This window comes from Natrix helvetica, assembly GCF_964273705.1.
Source record: "Natrix helvetica genome assembly, chromosome: 5".
Classification (NCBI taxonomy): Eukaryota; Metazoa; Chordata; class Lepidosauria; order Squamata; family Natricidae; genus Natrix; species Natrix helvetica.
In genome coordinates this window covers 29,211,819-29,228,643 of record NC_138551.1, presented here as the reverse complement: position 1 = coordinate 29,228,643, position 16,825 = coordinate 29,211,819, and the positions used below count along the sequence as shown (strand labels likewise).

Below are 16,825 nucleotides of genomic sequence, written 5' to 3'. Positions count from 1 at the left end.
GTGTTTTCTGAATGTGATTGCTGCTGCAAACTCTGACAAGACAGATCAGCTTCAGCACTTATTGCAGCCTGATTCAGCACGGATGATTGGTGGGTAGATTGGACTGCCGGAATACCCCCAATCAGCTGTTCCAGGCTGCAGGGATTGCCATAGACCATCGCTGCCTCCATGCCTCACATTTCTGGCGTCTGGTGGGGATGGGGGCGGAGCTACATTCAGGGTATAAGATGCACCCAAATTTTCACCGTCTTTTTTTTGGGGGGAGGTGTGTTTTATACTCTGAAAAATACGGTATGTATCTCAGTTCCAGAATTTGTTAGATGTGTTGACATTAGAATATAGATAAACTGTATAAATATGCAAATACTAATTTAAAGAAAAATAAGGCACAATTTTCCCACTTATGCTTATTTATCATATTTTTCAAACAATCGATCAAGTTTATTAACAAGAAATAAATAAAAAACACATTTATTTTTAATCTACTGGGCCTAGCCCATTATAGAGTTGTCTTTTCAACTGTATGAACAATCCTCAAGACACATATCCACATGGAAGAAAATATGTGATTAAATTTTTTTTTTATCCAGTTGGTTTCGTTTGCTGTGATTAACCAACCAGATCAATATTTATCAGTGCCGTAGTGAGTCATCTAATTGGAAGAAAACACATGTGCATGTCAATAAGAATTCTCTGAGCCATTTATCACTAGATTAGTCTGCATTCTGTGCATAGAGACATTTAGTGTGTAATTCCAATAGAAATCATGCCATCAAAAAAAGGAGAAGTCAATTTCTCTTTGAAATACCTCTAGGTTTCACCTGCTAATTTATTGCTTTCTGTACTTGGAGCCATTGAATAGTCACTTCTTGGTTGCATGCTCATTTATCAAAATGTAAGGAGCTACATTGTGAAGTGATTAATAATCTCCCAGATCAGCCTGCATTTGGCTCTGGAACACTCATTTTAGTGGGTGGAAATCAAATGGATTTTTTAGGCCTCCTGCTAAAACAGGTGAAAGGAATGAGGAAAAAAAGAAGCAAAGGAAACTAGCAAAATGAATTTAAGGACTGTAGGCTGCTTCTATATAGGTAAGGTAAGCTAGAAATGCAGAAAATAAATGCTTTAAATACAGTAGAGGTAATGAGGAATTGTATTTTCTCAGAGCTGAAACAAAGGGCAGAGTGCAGTGGTGGAATTCAAAAAAAATTATTACTGGTTCAGTGGGTGTGGCTTGGTGGGTGTGGCAGGGGAAGGATAGTGTAAAATCTCTATTCCCTCCCCACTCCAGGAGAAGGATACTGTAAAATCTCCATTTCCTTCCAATCAGCTGGGATTCGGGAGGCAGAGAGTAGATGCGGACGGGGCCACTCAGAGGTGGTATTTACCGATTCTCCGAACTACTCAAACTTTCCGCTACCAGTTCTCCAAACTGGTCAGAACCTGCTAAATACCACCTCTGGCAGAGTGCCATATATTGTCCCAAACAAAAGCCTTGCTTGCCCCATCTCAGAACTACATTGGAGTGTATTTCCCCAAAACTGAAACTTTTTAAAAGAGTAGAATAAAATACTGCTACTGTGGATATAATACAGACTCTCATTCATTGGAGTTATTTAAGCTAGCAGCAAGGGATGCTAAAAAAGTGCCCTCAATTTTAGATCTTGTGATGAGTGGTCTGTGGGACAAGATCAGGGCAAAACATCCTTTCACACCTAGATACCATCATGCCATCTAAGTTGGTAAAAGTGCCCCTAGGTCATAATTAGCAATAGCAATAACAATAACACTTATATATCTCCTCACAGTGCGATTTACGAAGTCAGTATATTGTCCCCAATAATCTGGGTCCTCATTTTACCAATGTCGGAAGGATGGAAGGATGAGTCAACCTTAAGTCTGCCAGAACTGAACTCTGGGCTATGGGCAGAGCTAGCCAGCAATACTTCATTCTAACTATTCTACCACCATGTCTCATATATTGAGCAGTATAAATTTGTATGCAGTGGTCATACCTCCAAGGTCTCAAATGCGTCCTTGTCAAGAATGCCAACAGCTTATGAAATCTGTTGAAATTGTTATTGTGGATCAACAGCCACAGCACACGGGACTGTGTTTTTGGTCCCTATATTATACTGAGTAGCTTCAAAGACTCATTTAAAATTTTGGATACTATAAACCTTGGATGCCCATATGATCAGCTTAAGAATGAATGCCCTTGCTAGGAATATATAGAAACAAAAATGCATTATTCAGTCTTTGTTTCTTTGAAGTTACTCATTTCCAGAATCTTTAAATTGTGTTTTTGAACAGCCAGGCTTTGCTTTATAGATGAGTAATAAACAAGTAAAGCATTTCCATCATAAGGAAACATAACACTTTTTTATCCTTTGAACTTGCTTACATAGATGTTTTTACATGAGAAAAAAAATAAGAATACAAAAAAATATCTTCTTTAGCAGTTTATTACAGCTTGAAGCTGTGCTCTGTATCAAGTAGGAAATTGCCTAACTACTTCTTAGGAATGTGAAGTAATCTTTGCAGTACAGTTAACCACAGTGGCTTTCAAATAATGATTATACTTTTGAGATACATGATTAGAGTTGGGGTATGAGAATGCTATGTGCAATATTTGAAGAAGATCTTCCCTCAGCAGGTGCCAAGGCTTTAAAACTGAATTGGGTCTCCCTAGTTAGCAACTGGCTCTTCAAGATAAGAGAGGCTGAAGCTGTAAAACTGTCTTCCCAGAACTGTGGTCTTTATGCTCTCGTGTGGCTAAAATGTAGCACTACATCTTGTTTATTTGGGACACAATGAAGAGACTTGGAGGAATACGGACCTCTGTGCTATTTTTCTTAAGTGCAGTTTTTAATGTAGTGTAAAGTTTACAAGCACAAATGTATGGCATTTTAAATTAATGGCCTTGGAAGAGTTTTGTTTTTTTAATTGATTGTTGTATGTTCTCCAAGAGTCGATTTTTGTGAGATGCACAGCTATATTCAAATTTGGTTAATGAATAAATAAGTTTGCTTCTGAAATTATTATTATTTTATTTTTTCTTAAGATCAGCAAGAATCTTTGGAGAATGAATTAGGATTAGGCTGCTAGTAGAACAGTGCAGGTAGAAGGAGATTTTGCTTTACCCCATGTTTTCTGTTCCAACGATTGGCATATTGGTAGTTATCACACACAGGTAAGTAGGTAGTTAGAGAGAAGAAGGGAGGAAGAAAATGAGAATGAGATAATTACAGATGTGTCTCATCTTTTATTCAGGACCTCACAGGCTTTTTCCTTCCACTTTCCCCACAACAAGTCTGTGAGGTAAGTTAGGCTGAAGAACTGATTGGCTCAAAGTCACCAACTACCATGGCTGAAGGTAACTTGAATCTGAATCTGACTAGCACTGATGTGTTACCTAGTTTGGATAATGAAAAACCTGCAAGAAAACAATCAAGCTCAAGAGAGCACCAAGGACCCCCCCCCCCTGAATATGAATCGTCCATTACATCAAGCACTGATAAAGGTAGGTAAAGGTAAAAGTTCCTCTCCCACATATGTGCTAGTCATTTCCAACTCTAGGGGGCAGTGCTCATCTCCATATTAAAGCTGAAGAGCCAGCGCTGTCCAAGGACATCTCCATGGTCATGTGGCCATGGTATGACTAAATGCCAAAGGCGTACGAAACGCTGTTACTTTCCCACCAAGGTGGTCACCATTTTTCTACTTGCCTTTTTTATGTGCTTTCGAACTGCTAGGTTGGCAGAAGCTGAGACAAGTAACAGGAGCTCAATCCATTATGCAGCACTAGGGATTTAAACCACTGAACTGCTGACCTTTCTGATCAACAAGCTCAGTGTCTTAGCCACTGAGCCACCACATCCCAGGCACTGATCTGTTTTAATAGTAGTATAGAGATTGGTCTGGAAAAAAAATATGGAAAGGAAGAATGCTATGACTCCCAATGCTTCAGTCCATTCTCTTATTAAGACATAGTTGCTTTTAAAATAAAAGACGAGCTATCTTTCATGGAATCCCACAGTCTCATCCTGTGTGGTCCCACATCATAATTTATCATCAGACACTATCATCATATAGAAACTATGTTGAATTCTGTGGAAATTCTGTGAAAATTCAGTAATGCGGAATCCAACGATCTGCTCAGCCCCAATAACCCAAGGATTAAAGATGGGTATTCTCCTATCTTTCTTTCTAGGCACTCAGGCCACACTGTCACCTGCAGCTGTTGCTCGGAGAAAGTTGAAACAGTTGCATATGGATATTGCTCCACTTGTGTGGTTTCTTCTTATTTCTTCCTATCCACAGACAGAGGTTTACGTTCAACGGTCTTTCCTGCAGGATGTGTTAAGCTCTGGCAATAGAACAAGAAGGAGCATATTAGGATCCAAAGTTGCTCGTAAAACAGCCCAATCAAAAGGTGCCTAGTCACTAAGCCTGATGTAAAACTCAGTGGGTTACATCAAGCTTACACCAGCCATTTCCCCTACTTCAACAGCAGTTGGAAAAAGTATTTGCCCAACCAGAAATAAAATATTCCCACTTCTTTGTTCCACCCATGTAAATTGTCATTTTGACTCAGCAAGTTTCTTTAAAAAAACATTTTACTTTAACAATTATTTGTTCAATAATACTGCAAATAATAACATTTTCTCTACAGACATTTGCTTCATATGATTTCCTAAGTGCCCAGTTATTTTCAAGCACATTTTTAACATGATCCAGGCTGGAAATATGCTTCTTTTCTACAGAATGAAATGTTGGATTTGCAGCCAATAGTATTGTTTCACAGCTAGTTTGAAAAGAACTGTTATTAAAGCTAAAATAGATGACATATCAAAATACATTACATATTCTGGAAATTATGATGTTTTCCGAAGGGTTGGGAGAAATAATAAAATCCTTTTCTATGCACACCTGATTACATCCCCAAACTTATTCATCAACCTCTCCCCGATATTAACATTCCTAGCATTTGGATTTTTTGATTTTATATTGCTTGATATATTAATTGTAAACAATTAAAGGGAGCACCAAGTCAGTGCCAAAGACATATCATAACTCTTTGAGGCTGGCTTGGCAACTTGTATAAAAGTCATTCTATAAACGGGGGGGGGGGGGACACCCACAATCCAAAGCTACAAGATTGTATATGGTCCTTAAGGTTAGTGCCAGATGGTAATGTTTCATGGACAGAAAGGAAAAGTTATGAATATTATGAATACATAGAAAGCAATATGTACAAAGTAGTCACTGACATTAAAGTATATATTAATTAATATGATATTTAATGTAATCAGTGTTGGTTATAAATTTTGGTGCTGGAGAAGATTTCTGAAAATATTATGAACAGTTAAGAAAATAAACAAATGGATAATTAAACAAGACTGAGAGTTCTCACTCAACACACAAATGATCAAGCTCAAATGATCACTCCAGCTATCTGGAAAAGGCCATAATGCTGAGAATGATGGAAGATGACCACCAGAAAGATGGATTGTCCATTATAGTGGCAATGAGAGCCCATTGGAAGACCTGAAAGACCAAGATAGAAACATGGAGAAAATTGGTCTAAGTGGTGGCTAAGGTTTGACAATCAACTTGATGGCACATAATCGATAATCAATTTTGAATTGTTTGGCATACTGTTGAAAGGGAAGTATAGCCTTAATTTGCCCCTATCCATGTGCATCCCTTCCATATGGTAAAATTTAATTAATTTAGGAAGAAAGCTACCTGAGTTTTTACTGTAGCCTTTTTATCCACTTAATAATTTTAATTATGAGAGTGTATGAGTGTATGTGTATGTGTATTTGTGTCTCTAGAGTGTCTGTGTAGAACTTGTAGGGCAGACATATCCCATTCTATCATCTCTACCTGTAAAAGCATATTAACTCTGAGGAACAAAGGCTAATTCCCACTCTTTCAGTGAGCATTCAAGGAGAAACTTAAATGTTTGATTTAAATCATTTTAGTTCTAGTATCTTAAGTTCACCCTAAAAAGCTCTTCTCAGGTTTGGCATACGTACATTTTTATATATTTTATGCCTCCTTGATTTATGATTGTTCCTAATTTTGCTACTAACCTTCTAGATTTTGTCCTTCCCATTCTCCCTTTCCCAATAAAATGTATGAATAACTACAGTCTGTTCAGAAGACCTTGAAATCTGATAAATGTGTCAAATTTTCAGCAATTTTATAAGGGGGAGACCAACCAAGCAGAGGAAGTAGATGAACTTTTTGCTAGTCAGCTAACTAAGGTATGTGGGAAGCACACCACAATAGTAATGGGGGCTTTTAACTATCCTGACATCAACTGGGAAACAAACTCTGCACCAAGTGGAAGATCCAACAGGTTCCTAACAAATCTAGCAGTCAATTTTGTTTCCAAAAAAGTAGAGAACGGAACAAGGGGATCAGCCATATTGGACTTAATTCTCACTAACAGAGAGGAAATGATAGAAGGTGTTGAAGCCACTGGAACCCTGGAGGCAAGTGACTATGCAATGTTGGAATTCAACATTATGTAAACACAAGTAGTAGAACAAAGTCAAACTAGAGTCTTGGACTTTAAGAGAGCTAATTTCAATAAACTTAGAGAGAGCTTGGGAAGAATTCCATGGATGAGAATCATCAAGGGGAAAACAACTCAAGAAACTTGGGAAATTTTGAAAAATGAGATTACAAAAGCCCAGTCTAGCACAATACCAATAAAGAAGAAAAATAACAACTCCCCCCAAAACCCAGCATGGCTGCATAAAGAACTCAAAAGTGAAAAATAACAAAAAAGTGTCTTCCAACATGTTAAAAACAAGAAAAAAGTTAAGGAAACAGTTGGTCCATTGCTGGGAGAAAGTGGCAAGAAGGTGACAAGCAACAATGAGAAAGCAGAACTATTTAACTCATTTTTTGCATATGTCTTTACACAAAGGGATAAAACAGTCCAACCTATCAAAAACAGCACCACAAAAATCATATTAGGAACACTAGTTGAAATAGGGAAGAAAATGGTAAGTGAGAACCTGTCTACCCTAGACAAGTTCAAATCACCAGAACCGGATGGATTACATCCCAGGGTTCTGAAGGAACTGGCAGACAAGATGTCAGAACCGCTGAACTATATCTTTCAGAGATCCTGGAGCACTGAGGAACGGCCAGAGAACTGGAAAAAAGCTGATGTGGTTCCCATCTTCAAAAAAGGAAAAAAATAGATCCAGGAAACAACAGGCCTATCAGTCTGACCTCAATACCAGGAAAGATTCTGGAAAAGATAATCAAGCAACTAATTAGCGAACACCTAGAAGTAAACCAAGTAATAGACAAAAGCCAACATGGGTTTGTCAAAAACATCCCAGACTAATCTTATTGCATTCTTTGACAAAGTGACAAAATTAGTGGACCAGAGGAATGCCATTGATATAGTTTACTTGGACTTCAGTAAGGCATTTGATAAGATAGACCATAATCTACTACTAGATAAAGTAGAATAAACAACTATCTGACAAACTGAAAGACAAAAAAAGTAAGTATAAAAAGTGGAAGGAGGGGGACATAACTAAGGCAGAATATCAGCAAATAGCCCGAGCCTGTAAAGATGAAGTGAGGAAAGCTAAGGCTCACAATGAAGAAAGGCTTGCCACAAAAGTAAAAATTAACAAAAAAAGCTTCTTCCAACATGTTAAAAACAAGAAAAAAGTTAAGGAAACAATTGGTCCATTGCTAGGAGAAAGTGGCAAGAAGGTGACAAGCAACAGGGAGAAAGCAGAACTATTTAACTCATGTTTTGCATCTGTCTTTACACAAAGGGATAAAACAGTCCAACCCAGTGGTGGGTTCCTGCTGGATCGCACCGGATCGCGCGCGCTCCCTTTCAGCGCTCCACCTGGCTTGCACGCTCCCTTTCAGCGCTCCACCTGGCTCTCGCGCTCCCTTCCGGCGCTGAAACCGGAAGTACAGTCTTGCCCCGCCCCTGGCGAAGCAACGACGCCTGCCTGCGCTCCACCAGCTCGGCTGGGAACGGAGATGTTTCCTCAGCGCAGCGGAGCGCCTGAAAAGACTTTTCAGGCGCTCCGCTCCGCTGAGGAAACATCTCCGTTCCCAGCCGAGCTGGGGGAGCGCAGACAGGCGTCGTTGCTTCGCCAGGGCCGGGCAAAACTGTACTTCCGGTTTCAGCGCCGGAAGGGAGCGCGAGAGTCAGGTGGAGCGCTGAAAGGGAGCGCGCAAGCCAGGTGGAGCGCTGAAAGGGAGCGCGCAAGCCAGGTGGAGCGCTGAAAGGGAGCGCACAAGCCAGGTGGAGCGCTGAAAGGGAGCGCGCGCGATCCGGTGCGATCCGGGAGGAACCCACCACTGGTCCAACCTATCAAAAGCAGCACCACAAAATTAGGAACACAAATTGAAATGGGGAAGAAAATGGTAAGTGAGCACCTGTCTACCCTAGACGAGTTCAAATCACCAGGACCGGATGGATTACACCCCAGAGTTCTGAAGGAACTAGCAGATGAGATCTCAGAACCACTGAATTATATCTTTCAGAGATCCTGGAACACCGGGGAACTACCAGAGGACTGGAAAAGAGCTGATGTGGTTCCCATCTTCAAAAAAGGGAAAAAATTAGATCCAGGAAACTACAGACCTATCAGCCTAACCTCAATACCAGGAAAGATTCTGGAAAAAATAATCAAGCAACGAATTTGCGAACACCTAGAAGCAAACAAAGTAATAGCCAAAAGCCAACATGGATTTGTCAAAAACAGATCATGCCAGACTAATCTTATTGCATTCTTTGATAATGTGACAAAATTAGTGGACCAGAGGAATGCCGTTGATATAGTTTACTTGGATTTCAGTAAGGCTTTTGATAAGGTAGACCATAACCTACTACTAGATAAAGTAGAAGAATGTGGGTTAGACAGCATCACCACCAGAGGGATTCGTAACTGGCTGACCAACCGCACTCAACGTGTAGTCCTCAATGGAACTGCATCTTCATGGAGGGAGGTATGCAGTGGTCACAGTGACATGCAGTCAGGTGAGGCAAGTGAGGCACAGCCTAACCTCTCATCATCAGGGCAGCGAGTCATTCGATGGGAAACTTGCCTTTTGGGAGGAATGACCCGGCTTGGCTCCCGCTTTCGATCTGCTGCCCAACGACCGAATGGAGAAGTGAAGAGGCAGGAGAGACAAAGCAGGAGCCAAGCCGAGTCATTTCTTCCAAGAGGCAAGTTTCCTATCGAATGACTCGCTGCCCTAGACTCGAGGCTCCAGTCCAGCCTGCGGTGCTTGCAGCCCCCGCCAGAGAGCGCCAGAGAGCCACCGCGAGAGAGGCCGGCCAGATTGCCCGGGCGGCGGCAGATGTTCCCTTTGTTCTTTCGGGTGCAGGAAGCGGGGGGGAGAGGCTTCCTCCGCTCCGTCCGCTCCCCATCTGTGCTGCCCTCGCCCGAGAAGTGCACCCCGGATTCCGCGCAGCTCTGGCAGGCGGTGCCGTGGCCAAATCCCAGGGCGGAGGGCGGCAGGTCGCAACTGAGCATGCCTGACTGTGGAATTCTGGGAGTTGAAGTCCACAAGTCTAAAAAAATTGCTGCCTCACCAGCTATAAACCTCACCGCATGTCACTGGCAGTAGAGTACCCCAAGGCTCAGTTTTAGGCCCAGTACTCTTCAACATCTTCATCAATGATTTGGATGAGGGAATAAATGGGGAACTCATCCAATTTGCAGATGACACCAAGCTGGCAGGAATAGCCAACACTCCAGAAGATAGGCTTAAGATACAGAAGGATCTTGACAAACTTGAACATTGGGCACTATCTAATAAAATGAAATTCAATGGTGAAAAGAGTAAGGTTCTACATTTAGGCAAGAAAAACAAAATGCACAGGTACAGTATAGGTGATACCTTGCTCAATAGTAGTAACTGTGAGAGGGATCTTGGAGTCCTAGTGGACAACCATTTAAATATGACCCAGCAGTGTGCAGCAGCTGCCAAAAAAGCCAACACAGTTCTAGACTACATAAACAGAAGGATAGAATCAAGAACACATGAAGTGTTAATACCACTTTATAATGCCTTGGTAAGGCCACACTTGGAATACTGCATTCAGTTTTGGTCGCCACGATGTAGAAAAGATGTGGAGACTCTAGAAAGAGTGCAGAGAAGAGCAACAAAGATGATTAGGGGACTGAAGACTAAAACATGAAGAATGTTTGCAGGAAGTGGGTATGTCTAGTTTAATGAAAAGAAGAACTAGGGGAGACATGATAGCAGTGTTCCAATATCTCAGGAGTTGCCACAAAGAAGAGGGAGTCAAACTATTCTCCAAGGCACCTGAGGGTAGAACAAGAAGCAATGGGTGGAAACTAATCAAGGAGAGAAGCAACTTAGAACTGAGGAGAAATTTCCTGACAGTTAGAACAATTAATCAGTGGAACAGCTTGCCTCCAGAAGTTGTGAATGCCACAACACTGGATGTCTTTAAGAAGATGTTGGATAGCCATTTGTCTGAAATGGTATAGGGTTTCCTGCCTAGGCAGGGGGTTGGACTAGAAGACCTCTTCTAGTCCCTTCCAACTCTGCTATTGTAATTATAATTGTAATTTTATCCTAAACATTTCTTACATGGTTCTAAAATTAAAGGCAGCAGATGAGAATTTGAAAAATTCTCTTTCTCTGACCTTTTCATCAGGGGAAACATATTCACTTCTTGCCTTTTGCTGCTACAAGTCATTTTAGTTTCAATGCAGACACTTGAGGTCTAGCAGTAAAATGGGCATATCTAATATCTCAAAATTAAACCCTTCTGTTATGGAAAAGTAGCAAAGATAGAACTGGCCAGCTGTAGTAAACTAGCAATCAAGGCCTAGAATTGACTATATTTCAGAACCTGATGCTGTCAGGTTCCGAAGGGTTAATGAAACCAGCCAGACACAGAAATGGTTTGTAAATGCAGTTTGCATTCTTCCTTCAGCGGGAACGGACTAACACTAGTCAGTGTTAAAGCACTAAGGCAATGAATAAATTGTCAGAGCTGCCATTCTGTGCTTCCCACTACCTTTTATAGCTACATTGGTCATTAAGATAAGTCGCACCCCACGTGTGCGCACACCCATCACCTTGAGACCCAGAGCGAAACCACCCGGCAATTAATCATGGGTTGTTAGCAGGAGTTTCTTCAGCTTGTGTAGGTGGGACGGTGAGTCTTGGCAGCTGGCCCAGTCTTCTCCCCTGAATGGCAGCTCTAGGCCTCTGAGCTGGCCGGAGCTGACAGATACCTAAGATGACAGAAGGCCCTTAGCACAAGAACGTTTTCTAAATGTTTCAAATCTGTATGCTGCTTAACATCTGTGTGGGGCACTGTTCAGTTTTGTCAGTTCAGAAGTAATAGCTAAGGCATCAGGCTAGACACTAGCAGACCATAAATTCTAGTCCCATCTTAGCTATGAAGCCATCTAGTGGCCTTGGTTCAGTTGCTTTATCTCAATCCTAGGAAGGTTGTAGTGGCAATTTTCTGAAAAACCATGTGTAGAAAACTGCAGACAACTGAACAAGATTGAATGGGGGGGGATCTAGTTCTATTTAATAAAATAAAAACTGAATTGAAGGCAAGAGGGGGAAAAGATTTTTGAAGACTTTAAACAAAATTTATAAACAGATATAATTCTGAGACCATCCTTCCCTCCTTCCTTCCTTATTTACTTACTTACTTCCTCATTCTCTCCCTTCCTCTTTTATTTCTTCTTTCCTTCCTTCCTTCCTTCTTTTCTTCCTTCCTTCCTTCCAATGTCTCCAGGGTCTCTGCATGTTGCAGACGTGCAACATCCAGCTATAATATAGATAACAAAAGGGGCATGCATAAGCGCACCAGAATGCCTACCATCCCTGTCCTAATATTCCCTTGTATTTGTATCCATTTCATAATACAATAATACAATACAATACAATAGCAGAGTTGGAAGGGACCTGGAGGTCTTCTAGTCCAACCCCCTGCCTAGGCAGGAAACCCTATACCGTTTCAGACAAATGGCTATCCAACACCTTTTAAAGACTTCCAGTGTTGGGGCATTCACAACTTCTGGAGGCAAGTTGTTCCATTGATTAATTGCTCTAACTGTCAGGAAATTTCTCCTCAGTTCTAAGTTGCTTCTCTCCTTGATTAGTTTCCACCCATTGCTTCTTGTTCTACCCTCAGGTGCCTTGGAAAATAGTTTGACTCCCTCTTCTTTGTGGCAACCCCTGAGATATTGGAACACTGCTATCATGTCTCCCCTAGTCCTTCTTTCTATTAAACTAGACATACCCAGTTCCTGCAACCGTTCTTCATATTTTTGCAGGAATGTATTCATAATCATGTTTATACATATATCTGTTATCTAATTCATGCTTGATGAAATAAATAAAGGAAAGGAAAGGAAAGGAAAGGAAAGGAAAGGAAAGGAAAGGAAAGGAAAGGAAAGGAAAGGAAAGGAAAGGAAATAAAGATATAAGGACTAAGTGAGGGAGAAGAAACTTGTTTCTTGTTGTTGTTATTTCCACAACATGCCTCTCCTGACAGACCTGGTGGGATGAGCGGATGTAACTGGGAAGAGATGGCTCTTTCATCTTTAACTGAAAGACAGGCCTCAGTTTGATGACTCATGCAATGCTAATCTGAATATGGATTATTGTAATCAAGGAGCAGACTGTCGCAGCTTCTTCCAGTTATGTATATCAAAATCTACAATGTGGTTCTTAGCTTCCTTGGGGAAAACCTTGTTCCAAATTATTTTGCACAACCTTTCAAATCACCTAGAAAGAGTCTGCTCAAAATCCTGCCCCCTTGGGAAATAAATGGCTATGGCCAGAAAGTAATTTTCATAGCAGCCCCAACATTGTGGAATATGCTTCTCCTTGTGACTGCCTCTCTTGTCCCTGGAACTAGAAACCGCTCCAAACTTTCTTTTTCAAATGTCCCTTGAATGATTTTGAGTCCTAATTGAAAGATGAAACTATCTTCCTTATTATTTAACGACTGTTCTTGTAATTTTCAGAATTGCTTTTATGTTGATATTCTTTCGTACGCTGCTTAGAGACATTCGACTGGGGCAATTGAGAAATTTTGTTAAGTAAACAAATAATAAATAACAACAGCCAGCAGAACAGCTTGTAAATCTTCATTGGAAAATGTTTGTTTAGCAGACTGCTCTCTCATTAAGAATTATTCTTCTGACAGCCTCCCATGAGTTCTTGCATCAGATAGTTATTTAAATGTTGCAAGTGATTTATATTTACTGCACTTGCTTCCATTACTAATATGGTACAGTTCAATAAGTGGCCACATATGGTAGATTTATTGACAAATGTTTATCCTTAAACATAGACATAGACATGTATTTTATCACTAAAGGTATTTGAGATATATTTTCAAGATCTAAAGTTTGGCTGCTATATCAGTCTTATTTGACACTGATTTCTCCCAGTACATTTATATTACAATTCCAAGAATAGATTGCCAAATGAATGGTAATCCAGCCCCTGACCTTGTTCAGGAAAGCCATCTTATTATGGACAATAAGAGATTAAGGCATTATTAATAGCCTATATTTCCTTATGTTCTTAGCAATAATTCTTTTTCTTCTGTCTCTTTTTAAATTAAAAAAAGTATCCTTGCTTACAAAAATGTGGATTGTGTTGTATTTATATATCCCTATCTGGCAAGTATTGGCTGCTATTGACTCATGTAAGAAAATGCATGATTTGATACCGTAGCAAGATACTGTATATCTTTTCATGTCTAAGGTCAATGCTGGCAAAGATCAATATACCGTAGTACAGAGAATCTTCAACTTATGGCTACAATTGAGCCCAAATTTCTGTTACTAAGCGAGACAGTTGTTAAGTGAGTTTTGTCTGATTTTACGATCTTTCTTGCCATAGTTGTTAAGTGGATCACTTCCAGTTATTAGTAACACGATTATTAAGTGAATCTGGATTTCCCTTTGACTTTGCTTGTCTGAAGGACGCAAAGGGTGATCACATGAGCCTGGGACATCATAAATATGCAATCATCATAAATATGAGTCAGTAGTCAAGCATCTGAATTTTGATACTGCTTTGGTGTGAAAACTTGTCATGTCACTTTTTCAGTGCTGTTGTAACTTTGAACAATTACTAAACAAATTTGTAAGTTTAAAACTATCTTTACACCTGCTGAGTCTACTCCATTCTCCATCCATGTACATGAGCATCTTCAGCAAGCACAAAGAGGAACCCATGATATGTATTGTTATGTCATCACACAAATCATATTAATTATATACTTCAGATCATTGGTGGGATTCAATTTTTTTACTACCGGTTCTGTAAGCGTGGCTTGGCTTGGTGGGCATGGCAGGGAAAGGATACTATAAAATCTCCATTCAGTCCCCACTCCAGGGGAAGGGTACTGCAAAATCCCCATTCCCTCCCAATCAGCTGGGACTCGGGAGACAGAGAATAGGTGGGGTCATTCAGAGGTGGTATTTACCAGTTTTCTGAACTATTCAAAAGTTCCGCTAACAGTTCTCCAGAACTGGTCAGAACCTGCTGAATACCACCTCTGCTTCAGATCCTTTGCATTATGACAACCTTGGTGTGATGTGATGATTATGTCACAAATGCACATAAGATTGTCGTGGTTTTTACTGGACATCTATGTTTTTAATTTTCTGAGTTGGAAAGCAACTGTTATGCTTATAGCAGCACGAAATTTTGTGGAGGATTTCTGCTGGTATTAAAAATTATGCAGATGTAATTTTATGAATATAAGTTCCTTTGATGAAACGTCTATTCAACTTCTGGCCAGCAGGAAACCAAATACAAATGGGAATGAAGGACATTGTGTACCATCCCACTTGTTTCATTCATGCTTCAGTTCTATGCATGGAGAGGCCTATTATGAGGCCTCCCTGAGCTATGTAATTAATGAACTGAAATGTGATGGGGAAACAGAAATTTGGCTACAGTAAAGATACATTTCTGAATGTCACTTTTATAACAGCTGCAGTGTCTGCTTCCCTTCTCAAAGATGGCTCCCTCCAGACATTCTGATTAGGACATTCTGCCTGTAAAGATGTGGGACAGGTCTTAATTGCAAAAGCAGCAAGGGACTTTTGATAAGATTCTCCCACCTACCTATTCCATTACCACCCACCGGTATCAGCTGCATGAGCCATAACAAGAGGCTTTAACATGAACAGTAGACTGAAAGAAAAGATTTCTGGTGCATTGTGATTGAGTTGCCAAGAACCTGGGTAGCTTTAGAGATAATTATAAATAAATGCACTGTTATCCTGCAATAACTCTTTAAAATAATTTTATTGAAGTTTTTAACAAATACAATGAAAACTGAAGCGCGCTCAACTAGAAGAAGCAGGGGAAAGAAAAGAAAAAAAGATAGAAGAGGATAAAAGACAACAGAGACTATAATAAAGAAGTGGTTTTCAACATTGATCACACTGAACATAATCTAATTTTTCATACTTTTTAAAATTTACAACCAAAAAAAAAAATCCTCTTCTCCCCATACATTAACTTTTATCTATACACAATTCAGAAATGATTTTTTCCAATCCTAATGCAGCAAAAACCCAACAGGAGTTACCAGAAATATTGAACAAATGATTTATCCCTGGTCAAATAGTCCAACTTTATATTGTTTCCTTTCTGTACAATCTTTAAATCATTCATCTGACATCCCAGGGTTTGATCTGAATGCCAGCATGTTCAGCATTTGAAATGAATTTTCAAAGCTTTCACTAACTATTTTGTAAATATCATAAAAAATGTTTCTTCCAGAATTTCTTGCCGCAGTGGCTCCATGGCCAAATCCTTTTCTTGATTTGCCTTATCTAGTCTCATTCTGGTAACTGCCATTTTATTGTCTTTCATGCCATCGAGCTCTATAACTCCCTTTCAGGTAATTTTTTTAAACGTTTTTCTCATCTTCTATAAGTTTATCGATTTAAATCTGTATCCTGTCTGAGATATTACTTATTAATAGTTCGGTCCATGTTTAAAAACACTCTTTAAAGTAAGAGAAAATTATAGCCAACTTAGCCATTCTTTCATTCTTTTCTGCCTCATCCTTTAGTTCCCTCTAGTTTATACTTGCAACGTTAATCAAACCTCAGTTCAAAATATGGGTTGAGTTCTGTTTCAGTCATTTCACACAAGTATTTGACTTAATTATATACCTGCTTCTTTTTTTTAATCTTACACCAAAAAGAACCAATACTTAATTTTTTCTGGTCTCTCAATCTATTTAATACTTTCTAAAAGCAAAACTCCTTTTTTGTTGTTTTTTGCCAATGGTATAGTATTTTAAATTCTTACATTTCTGTTTATTTGGGGACTGTAGGCGAAAACATATAAAGAACAGTTACTGGAATTGGGAATGTCTAGTTTAATGAAAAGAAAGACTAGGGATGACATGATAGCAGTATTCCAACATCTAAGGGTTTGCCATAAAGAAGAGGCAGTCAACCTATTATCCAGAGCACCTGAAGGCAGGACAAGAAGTGATGGATAGAAACGAATCAAGGAGGGAAGCAATCTAGAACGAAAGAGAAATTTCTAGACAGAACAATTAATCAATGGAACGAATTCCTCCAGAAGTTGTGAATGCTCCAATACTGGAATTTTTAAAGAATTTTTAGAGAACTTTTTGTCTGAAATGATATAGGGTTTCCTACCTAAGCAGGATTTGACTAGAAGACCAACTCTGTTATTCTGTTAAAATTTCTTAAATTGAAAGATCGTAAAACTTACCAGTTTTCAAATTAAACTAACAGCTTTAATG

General features: G+C 39.6%; 1 protein-coding gene across 1 annotated transcript in view; it reads left to right on the top strand.

Annotated features, from left to right (window-relative positions):
- Nucleotides 1–16,825, top strand: part of SUCNR1 (succinate receptor 1) — a 79,917-nt gene that overhangs the window by 19,451 nt on the left and 43,641 nt on the right. The window contains exon 2 of the transcript XR_014175508.1: nucleotides 3,274–3,523. The gene's annotated coding sequence lies outside the window, so the exon portion shown is untranslated. The remainder of the gene's footprint in view (nucleotides 1–3,273; nucleotides 3,524–16,825) is intronic.